The sequence below is a fragment of the Aquarana catesbeiana genome, linkage group LG02 (genome assembly GCF_042186555.1).
Source record: "Aquarana catesbeiana isolate 2022-GZ linkage group LG02, ASM4218655v1, whole genome shotgun sequence".
NCBI lineage: Eukaryota > Metazoa > Chordata > Amphibia > Anura > Ranidae > Aquarana > Aquarana catesbeiana.
In genome coordinates, this window is record NC_133325.1 from 500,366,411 (window position 1) to 500,377,981 (window position 11,571).

The 11,571-nt window shown below is 50.0% G+C and overlaps 1 protein-coding gene across 1 annotated transcript in view; it reads right to left on the reverse strand.

The window, feature by feature from the left end:
• The window catches only part of DDX20 (DEAD-box helicase 20), a 102,386-nt gene extending 91,037 nt beyond the window's left edge, over positions 1 to 11,349 (reverse strand). Inside the window, exon 1 of the mRNA XM_073615737.1 lies at positions 11,275 to 11,349. The gene's annotated coding sequence lies outside the window, so the exon portion shown is untranslated. The remainder of the gene's footprint in view (positions 1 to 11,274) is intronic.
• Positions 11,350 to 11,571: the final 222 nt, after the last annotated feature.

Below are 11,571 nucleotides of genomic sequence, written 5' to 3' on the forward strand. Positions count from 1 at the left end.
GCACTCTTCCCCTTCCCGGGAACACCAATGGGGCGGCACTCTTCCCCTTCCCGGGAACACCAATGGGGCGGCACTCTTCCCCTTCCCGGGAACACCAATGGGGCGGCACTCTTCCCCTTCCCGGGAACACCAATGGGGCGGCACTCTTCCCCTTCCCGGGAACACCAATGGGGCGGCACTCTTCCCCCTCCCGGGAACACCAATGGGGCGGCACTCTTCCCCTTCCCGGGAACACCAATGGTGCGGCACTCTCCCCCCTCCCAGGAACACCAATGATGGGGCACTATTCCCCCCTCCCAGGAACACCAATGATGGGGCACTATCCCCCCTCCCAGGAACACCGATGGGGCACTATCCCCCCCCTCTAAGGAACACCAATGATGGGGCACTATTCCCCTCCTCCCAAGAACACCAATGATGGGGCACTATTTCCCCGCCCCCAGGAACACCAATGATGGGGCACTATTTCCCCACCCCCCAGGAACACCAATGATGGGGCACTATTTCCCCACCCCCCCAGGAACACCAATGATGGGGCACTATTTCCCCACCCCCCCAGGAACACCAATGATGGGGCACTATTTCCCCACCCCCCCAGGAACACCAATGATGGGGCACTATTTCCCCACCCCCCCAGGAACACCAATGATGGGGCACGATTCCCCCCTGAACACCAATGATGGGGCACTATCCCTCCCGGGAACACCAATAACTGGGCCCTATCCCCCGCGCGCGAACACGAATAATGGGGCACTATCCCCCCCCACCCCGGACCACAAATAATGAGGCACTATCCCCCCCACCCCGGAACACCAATAATAGGGCACTATTTCCCCCCAGGAACATCAATGATGGGGCACTATTTCCCCCCCCCCCCAGGAACACCAATGATGGGGCACTATTTCCCCCCCCAGGAACACCAATGATGGGGCACTATTTCCCCCCCCCAGGAACACCAATGATGGGGCACTATTTCCCCCCCACAGGAACACCAATGATGGGGCACTATTTCCCGCCCAGGAACACCAATGATGGGGCACTAATTCCCCCCCAGGAAAACCAATGATGGAGCACTATTCCTCCCCAAGAACACCAATGATGGGGCACTATTTCCCCTCCCCCCGGAAACACCAATGATGGGTCACTATTTCCCGCCCAGGAACACCAATGATGGGTCACTATTTCCCGCCCAGGAACACCAATGATTGGTCACTATTTCCCGCCCAGGAACACCAATGATGGGGCACTATTCTCCCCCCCCCAGAAACGCCAATTATGGGGCACTATTTCCCCCCAGGAAAACCAATGATGGGGCACTATTCCCCCCAGAACACCGATGGGGCACTATTCCCCCCAGAACACCAATGATGGGGCACTATTCCCCCCAGAACACCGATGGGGCACTATTCCCCCCAGAACACCAATGATGGGGCACTATTCCCTCCCCCCAGGAACACCAATGATGGGGCACTATTCCCTCCCCCCAGGAACACCAATGATGGGGCATTATTCCCCCCCAGGAACACCAATGATGGGGCATTATTCCCCCCCAGGAACACCAATGATGGGGCATTATTCCCCCCCAGGAACACCAATGATGGGGCATTATTCCCCCCCAGGAACACCAATGATGGGGCATTATTCCCCCCCAGGAACACCAATGATGGGGCATTATTCCCCCCCAGGAACACCAATGATGGGGCATTATTCCCCCCCAGGAACACCAATGATGGGGCATTATTCCCCCCCAGGAACACCAATGATGGGGCACTATTCCCCTCCTCCCAAGAACACCAATGATGGGGCACTATTTCCCCGCCCCCCAGGAACACCAATGATGGGGCACTATTTCCCCACCCCCCAGGAACACCAATGATGGGGCACTATTTCCCCACCCCCCAGGAACACCAATGATGGGGCACTATTTCCCCACCCCCCCAGGAACACCAATGATGGGGCACTATTTCCCCACCCCCCCAGGAACACCAATGATGGGGCACTATTTCCCCACCCCCCCAGGAACACCAATGATGGGGCACTATTTCCCCACCCCCCCAGGAACACCAATGATGGGGCACGATTCCCCCCTGAACACCAATGATGGGGCACTATCCCTCCCGGGAACACCAATAACTGGGCCCTATCCCCCGCGCGCGAACACGAATAATGGGGCACTATCCCCCCCCACCCCGGACCACAAATAATGAGGCACTATCCCCCCCACCCCGGAACACCAATAATAGGGCACTATTTCCCCCCAGGAACATCAATGATGGGGCACTATTTCCCCCCCCCCCCAGGAACACCAATGATGGGGCACTATTTCCCCCCCCAGGAACACCAATGATGGGGCACTATTTCCCCCCCCCAGGAACACCAATGATGGGGCACTATTTCCCCCCCACAGGAACACCAATGATGGGGCACTATTTCCCGCCCAGGAACACCAATGATGGGGCACTAATTCCCCCCCAGGAAAACCAATGATGGAGCACTATTCCTCCCCAAGAACACCAATGATGGGGCACTATTTCCCCTCCCCCCGGAAACACCAATGATGGGTCACTATTTCCCGCCCAGGAACACCAATGATGGGTCACTATTTCCCGCCCAGGAACACCAATGATTGGTCACTATTTCCCGCCCAGGAACACCAATGATTGGTCACTATTCTCCCCCCCCCCAGAAACGCCAATTATGGGGCACTATTTCCCCCCAGGAAAACCAATGATGGGGCACTATTCCCCCCAGAACACCGATGGGGCACTATTCCCCCCAGAACACCAATGATGGGGCACTATTCCCTCCCCCCAGGAACACCAATGATGGGGCACTATTCCCTCCCCCCAGGAACACCAATGATGGGGCACTATTCCCTCCCCCCAGGAACACCAATGATGGGGCATTATTCCCCCCCAGGAACACCAATGATGGGGCATTATTCCCCCCCAGGAACACCAATGATGGGGCATTATTCCCCCCCAGGAACACCAATGATGGGGCATTATTCCCCCCCAGGAACACCAATGATGGGGCATTATTCCCCCCCAGGAACACCAATGATGGGGCATTATTCCCCCCCAGGAACACCAATGATGGGGCACTATTCCCTCCCCCCAGGAACACCAATGATGGGGCACTATTCCCTCCCCCCAGGAACACCAATGATGGGGCATTATTCCCCCCCAGGAACACCAATGATGGGGCATTATTCCCCCCAGGAACACCAATGATGGGGCACTATTTCCCCCCGGAACACTAATGATGGGGCACTATTCCCCCCCTCCCAGGAACACCAATGATGGGGCACCATTCCCCTCCAGGAACACCAATGATGGGGCATCATTCCCCTCCAGGAACACCAATGATGGGGCACCACCCCCCCAACACCAATGATGGGGCATTATACCCCCTCCCCCAGGAACACCAATGATGGGGCACTATCCCCCCTCCCCCAGGAACACCAATGATGGGGCACTATCCCCCCTCCCCAAAGAACACCATTGATGGGGCACTATCCCCCCTCCCCCAGGAACACCAATGATGGGGCACTATCCCCCCTCCCTAAAGAACACCAATGATGGGGCACTATCCCCCCTCCCTAAAGAACACCAATGATGGGGCACTATCCCCCCTCCCTAAAGAACACCAATGATGGGGCACTATCCCCCCTCCCTAAAGAACACCAATGATGGGGCACTATCCCCCCTCCCTAAAGAACACCAATGATGGGGCACTATCCCCCCTCCCTAAAGAACACCAATGATGGGGCACTATCCCCCCCCCAGGAACACCAATAATGAGGCACTATTCCCACCCCCCAGAAACACCATTGATGAGGCACTATTTCCCCCCAGGAACACCAATGATGGGGCAATATTCCCCCCCCCCAGGAAAACCAATTATGGGGCACTATTTTCCCCCCAGGAACACCAATGATGGGGTATTATTCCCACTCTCCTCCAGAAACACCAATCATGGGGCACTATTACCCCTCCCCAGAAACACCATTGATGGGGCACCATTTCCTCCCCAGGAACACCAATGATGGGGCACTATCCCCCCGGACTACAAATGATGGGGCACTATTTCCCCACCCCCCAGGAACACCAATGATTGTAAATGAATTGAATTGCTCTACAGAAGAGGTGCGCATAAAAGCTAGAGCTGCCTTTTTATTTTCAGCTGGGGAGCAGGTGACTTGTTTTTTTATTCACTACAGGTATTTTATACAGGGCCAACAAATTACGCAGCACTTTACATATTGTACATTTACATCCTTCCCTACACTCAAGGGGATTGTAATCTAAGGTCCCCATTTCACATGCATATACACATGTAAGTGTACCAATTAGGACAGGAGCCATTAACGCACCAGCATGAGTAGAGGAGAAAAACAGAATATCTGGTGGAAACCCACACAAGTACAGGCAGAACATGCAAATTCCATGCTGTAGTTTCTTCTCCTTTTCTTGGGGGATTTGAACCCAGGACCCTAGTGCTAAAAGACAGAAGTGCTAACCACTAGGACCCCTTTTCCCACTGGGGCTGCCCGTGCGTTAGCAGTAAAGCGCTGCTCATTTTAGCGTCGCTTTACCGCTGTTTAAGCAGCACTTTTGACCTCAAAGTAGGGGTTAAAAATGCTTGTGGTGCGGCGCTTCCGGAAGCGCTGCATATTCATTGCAAACCGTCCCAATGATGCTGCTTGCAGGACTTTTTCTAACGTCCTGCAAGCGCACCGCCCGGGTGTGAAAGCACTCGGGTGGCATGGGAAGCAGTTTTCAGGTGCTTTTTCTAGTGCTAAAACGCCTGAAAACTGCCGCAGCGTGAAAAAGGTCTAAGCAACTGTAATGTAACCTTGTCTCAAGCTGGAGTTGGGCTTTAATAAAATAACTCCAGAAATCACATAACTTTAAAGTAGTTGTAAAGTCAAAGAATGATTACTGCCAGCCCCTCTGTTCTACCAAGCCATAAGACACTGTAGAGCTGCACGATATAAGAAAAAATAAGAATCACAATTTTTTTGCTTAAAAGATAGATCACGATTCTCTCACAATTCTTACAGCGTAACATCATCTTTCACATTAAAACAAAAAAATTGGGCAAACTTTACTGTTTCGTTTTTTTTTTTTTATTCTTTGAAGTGTATTTTTTCCCAAAAAATTGCGTTTGAAAGACGGCTGGGCAAATACAGTGCGACATAAAATATTGCAGCAATTGACATTTTATTCCCTAGGGTCTCTGCTAAAAGATATATAATGTTTGGGGGTTCCAAGTAATTTTCTAGCAAAAAATATTGATTTTAACTTAACAAGTGTCAGAAAAAGATTTAGACTTTAAGTGGTTAAACTTCCTGCATTTACATGTTGTTAAAAACTTGGCAGACTGCCTGGATTTTTTCTTTACACACAGAAGTTTATCCCTTTGATCTAAGAAGGAAGAGTTAGTTACAATGTTCCATGTTAAAAACTTGGGACTGCCAGGATGTTTTCTTTTGACAGCTGAGTGTGCAGATAAGTCTCTCCACTTGTTATATGAAAGAATTGGCAAACTCTGCAATAGAGATTGTCAGGGGGGGTTGAATCGAGATCACAATTTTTAACAATTAATAGTTCAGCTCTAAAACACTGTGTAAATTTTTGTATAAAATGATGCCTCTTATACCTTATTTCAGAACGTTCCTGTTTAGTCACAAGACCTTCGGCCACTTTCCTCCCCCGATCTAAGATCCCCCACTGACGTCACCCGGGAAGTCACATGAATACGTGTGCTGTCGGCTCAGCCCCTCCTGCTGTGACCCTTAGATCAGGGGAGGAGAGCGGACAGAAGTCACATGACCGAACAGAAACAATCTGAAATAAGGCAGAGGCATACATTTACACTTTGTAGTATAGCCTGGTAGAACAGAGTGGCTGACGGGGGGGGGGGGGGGGGGGGGGTCGGGGGCTAGAGGAGAGCAGTGGGATGATGGAGGCACATAAACTGACCACCGTATCATGGATCAGCAGCCATGATTACCGTGGTCAGTTTACATAGGGGGCCACAAGAACAGACAGGATCAACCAGGTTTTTTACAGCATAGAAAGGGACAGATTAGACATAAGCACTATGCGGTTTAACCTGCTAGAAGGGAACAGAATCTCTTTTTTTTGGGTTAAAACCTCTTGAAAAACACTTACTTTCCTCTGACTTGGCCCAACTGAGTTATACTTATGCCACAACTGTGTGGCCGATGGCAAAGCTGTAATTCTCAGTTTCTCTTTTCAGGTGGGTGGATGAGTGGTTTCATTTGTGTGCACTAAATATACAGTCTCCTGCACCTTCACCACTCAGGAGATTCCTTATATTTGTTTCAATGAATACAAGGAGTTCTGAGGTGGAGCGGCGGATGACATCATGAGCTCCCTCTTGGACCATTAGAGAGTGCCTTGTATTCATTGAAAAAATGCAGGGCTTCTAAGTAGTAGAGGCACCACAGCAAGCAACGCTGTTTAGTAAACAGAGGGGAAGTCACTGGAGCACCCCAGGGAAGAGAATGCTGAATACTTTACTACTACAGAGAATTACAGCTTCTGCCATAGGGAAGGGACATCTGGATAATTTGTTTGCGCCAAAATAGTCCAAAGTAAAGGCGCGTACACGGTCAGAAAATCTGAAGTTACATTTCGTCCGATGAACGATCTCCTGATTATTAGTATGCTGCTTTTGACAGCAGATTACAAAATTTTCAACAGACAAAAACTGGATGTGCAGGCACCAAAATGTTTTGTCTGATATGACAACGTCCAATTTTATTTTCATTAGTATGGTTTTCTGCCAAAAAAAAAAAAAATCTCAAGAGCAAGAATAGGTATGCTCAGAAATGAAAGAACACATACAAAACAATTCAACACCTTACGTCACTTCTGACGTTGAATTCTGTTGTCCGAAAATTTTCTGATGGTTAGTACCAGTGTTGCCAACCGCCCGTGTTTTTACGGGCAGCCCGTAAAAACGGGGCTATTTTTTCATGTCAGTGAAAACCCGTAAAGAAAATTTCATGCCCGTAAAAATGACGGTCCCGGCTCGGAACTGCGCATGTGCAGTCCCGAAGCATCCCGAAGCATTGCCGAGAGTCTCCGATCATCCCTGTGACTGCTGCTACTTGTCTTGTACCCTCCCCCTTCCTCCGACAGCGCGCCTTATTTGATTCTGGGAGATGCTGGGAGGTGGGGGAGGAGAGGAGTGGAGTGAGCGAGCCTGCAGTGAAGCGCCCGCCCGGACGGACTTCAGCCTAGCAGGGGGTAAGCTTATCTAGCCTAGCAATTAGCTAAATGCAGTTGTGTCTTTACTTGTGTTAATGGGCAGGAGGAGGGGGGCAGAGGATGGGCTGTGTTGCAGGCTTCTGTAGCAGGCTTGTGTGCACTGTGCAGATGTTTTTTTGTGTGTGTCAGATCTGCTTTTCTTCTAAAGGGAGGAGGTTTTCTCCCCAATCTCCTATTACCTGCAGTGCTCACCACCAGTACAGGCACAGCCACGTCAGTCCTCCCCAGAGTTAGCAACTCATGTGTCTGTGGCACAGTGGCACTACAAATCCAAGCATGCCAGGAGAGGGGAGGCAGCAGCAATATGATTTGGCTGGTATTTTCTGATGAAAAAGTGCTGCTGTATATTGTGTTTGTACTGTATGGTGATAATATAATTATGTAATCTGCTTGATGGTCTTGAGGTGTTTATTTATATATATTTTTTTTATCTGAGTAAGTAGTGAGCACATTTGGTCTCCTGTAGCATGTCCGCAGCCTATGACCGTCTCCTGTAGCATGTCCGCAGCCTATGACCGTCTCCTGTAGCATGTCCGCAGCCTATGACCGTCTCCTGTAGCATGTCCGCAGCCTATGACCGTCTCCTGTAGCATGTCCGCAGCCTATGACCGTCTCCTGTAGCATGTCCGCAGCCTATGACCGTCTCCTGTAGCATGTCCGCAGCCTATGACCGTCTCCTGTAGCATGTCCGCAGCCTATGACCGTCTCCTGTAGCATGTCCGCAGCCTATGACCGTCTCCTGTAGCATGTCCGCAGCCTATGACCGTCTCCTGTAGCATGTCCGCAGCCTATGACCGTCTCCTGTAGCATGTCCGCAGCCTATGACCGTCTCCTGTAGCATGTCCGCAGCCTATGACCGTCTCCTGTAGCATGTCCGCAGCCTATGACCGTCTCCTGTAGCATGTCCGCAGCCTATGACCGTCTCCTGTAGCATGTCCGCAGCCTATGACCGTCTCCTGTAGCATGTCCGCAGCCTATGACCGTCTCCTGTAGCATGTCCGCAGCCTATGACCGTCTCCTGTAGCATGTCCGCAGCCTATGACCGTCTCCTGTAGCATGTCCGCAGCCTATGACCGTCTCCTGTAGCATGTCCGCAGTCTCTGACCGTCTCCTGTAGCATGTCCGCAGTCTCTGACCGTCTCCTGTAGCATGTCCGCAGTCTCTGACCGTCTCCTGTAGCATGTCCACAGTCTCTGACCGTCTCCTGTAGCATGTCCGCAGTCTCTGACCGTCTCCTGTAGCATGTCCGCAGTCTCTGACCGTCTCCTGTAGCATGTCCGCAGTCTCTGACCGTCTCTTGTAGAATAAAACCCAGAGCCACCAAGCTGGAGCCATTTGACTGAGCCCTGCACGGTGCATCTGAGAGGAGGTCAGTGACAGCGCCGCCAGGCCAATCTGAGGGGGAGTCACTGATGTAAGGGGGCACCGATATAAAGGTTTCCCCCCTATATTAGTAAACCCCCTTACCTTAGTGTATTCACTGTACGGAAGGTGGTCTCTTGTCACCAGAGTGCGCCCCACATCAGAGTTCCTGGCGTTCCCCTTTACATCAGAGTCTGCAGGATTCCCCCTTACAGTGCAACAAGGAACTCAATCTGAGGATCCTGATGTAATTGGGAACTCTGATGTAAAGAGAACAAAGTGGACTCTGATATAAGGTGGTCTCTGGTCACCAGAGCCCCCCTCTACATCAGAGTTCCACCTTAGATCATGATTTGCAGCATTTCCCTTTACATAAGAGTTTCATTTCACTGCAAGAGGGAATCCTGCAGACTCTGATGTAAGGGGGAACTCTGTGCTGGCCGGGTTATAGTAACCTGACCTTCGTGTCAATGCAGAAATATGTTTTTTACTTTTGTTAAACTTAAACACATTGCTAATAGCACTAGATATATGTTTATAGTTTAAATATTCATATTTGCACTGTTTAGCACTGAAAACTGTAATTATAGGTACTTTTTTGCAGTGCCAGTAAAAAATTGGTGCCGTTTGTAAATTTTTGGTATCCTGCCAGTAAATTTTGCCTCGGAAGGTTGGTAACACTGGTTAGTACCCTCTTCACTTTCGATTTGAGACTAGCATCCAACAAAAACTGACAAAAATTCGTCCAATAATCTGACCATGTGTACAAGGCTTAAGTGTTTAACCACTTAGCAATTGCCTGCCCGCACTGTACTGCAGACAAGCGGCCATTGTAGGCAAAGCGCAGACTGGTACGCTACTCTTCCTCCTCTTCTCGGGTCCCTGGCAACAATTTTGGCACTACCTCTTCTTTTTTGTATCACCATAGCATGCCGTTGCTATGGGGACAAAGGGTGCACGCTCACTTCCGACCTGTGCCTCTATGGAGCCGCGCGAAACATGTCGGCCGAAAATTGTGTTTTCGGCATATTGCCGAAAGAAAAGAGTGCAGATAATTGCGCATGCGCGGTGGCCGCACCGCCGGGTACCATCCTGGCGGCTCAAGGTCCTGTCCTGTACTGTCCTCCTAACCTTGCAGAGCAGCTATCTCCCTGTGTCAGGGAGCCGAACTGCCCAGGCCACACTAAGAGCCGGTTCAAGTCGCCTCCCGTTCTGTACAATGGAACCGTTCTAATAGGAGCGACGCAAGTCGCTCCGACTTAGAAAAAGGTTCCTGTACTACTTTGGGGGCGACTTGGGGCGACTTGCATAGACTTCTATACAGAAGTCGTTTTGCAAGTCGCCGCGGAAGTCGTTTGCAGGTGGCCTCGCTGAGGCGACCTGCAAGTCGTGCCGCCCCTGTGTGAACCGGGGCTAACAATGTCCTGCCTCCTGTGATAGACGGCACACTGATCCAATTGCGGGACATCAGTGTGACGTGATCACAGGAGGCGGGGCATTGTTATTGCAGCCCGGGCAATTCAAATCCAGCTCTGTGACACAGCAGGAGATCACCGCTCTGATTCAGACAGGCTGCATCTATCTTTTGTATCATGTCTTCAGTCTCTGACCATCTCCTGTATGATGTCTGCTAGAGGTGCACCAAATGGAAATGTTGCTAATACTATTAGCAATGTGTTTAAGTAAGAGATTGCAGACATGCTACAAGAGATGGTTAGAGACTTTTCTTGAGCTTTTCTTGCACTAAAAGGTGCCATTGATGGCCAACAATAAATTCATATTAATTAATTTAAATTGATGATATTAATTTTAAAAAGTTAAATACAATTATATATCAAAATATTAACATTTTTTAAAAACTGTCATTTTCGGCAAAGTGCATCCTGTATTTTCGGTTGCAGCGCCAAAACTTCCATTCAGTGCACCATTAATATGTATTATAGCAGAAAGTTGTTTTTTTTTTTTTCTTCAAAATTGTCAGTCTTTGTTTATAGCGCAAAAAATAAAATCACTTTAAGGTCTCACTTCAAACCTGTGCGCAGAAACGCAAGAGCACATCATGCTTGCGGTGCCATTAAGAGTTAATGACACCCCAAACGGGGTGTCAAAGATGTGCATTTTATCACACAACAGCCGCAGCAAAGCGCATTGGGGAAAAAAAAAAAAAACACATACATCAGGGTCAACACCTGAAAAGGGAGCTTCTTTTGTGCATTAGTCAGGCATAAAGCAGTCCACTCAAGTAAAAAGGGGTGACCTATGCACAAAACAACACACGCAGGAACGTGTATTTCCACTATAAGGCTCTACTCATGGATAAAAGATTACTGTTGAGGTAATCCAATATCACTCCACTACCCTGTATAGAACATAGTTCACTGACACGTTCAGGAAAACAAAGTGAGAATATCATGCAGATATAAAACGTTGTGGAATTGTATGTAGAACATGAGCCACGTGCAGCCGTATCACAGTCATCGCTTATCACACAGCTATCTACTCATGTGCCATACTTCAGCACACATCAGAGCTGCTCAGGTTGCAAGTATAAAGCACCTTCCTTGTCTCGGTACACAAGTTATTACTCCCTCATCCCTGCCCCGCTCACCACTGACAGCAGCTCTACACTTCCTCCTCCTCACTGAACCGGAAGTCTGCGAACCGGTGCAGCATGGGAAAGGACAAATGTGAAACTGCACAGTGGGCGGGGCTTGACGGGAGAGAGAAAAAAAGAGAGTGCGCGCGCCGTATTCTCAGCGCTACGCTTGTGCCGATGGGACTCAGGGAGGGTTTGAGAGTGCAGCGAGCAGGAAGGAGGGACGGGGTGTCTCTCAATCCCGGTGTTCTGCCGAGAAAGTTCCCCTCGGCGGATAAGGACCCCCCTCTACTGCGCAGCGCTTGTGCA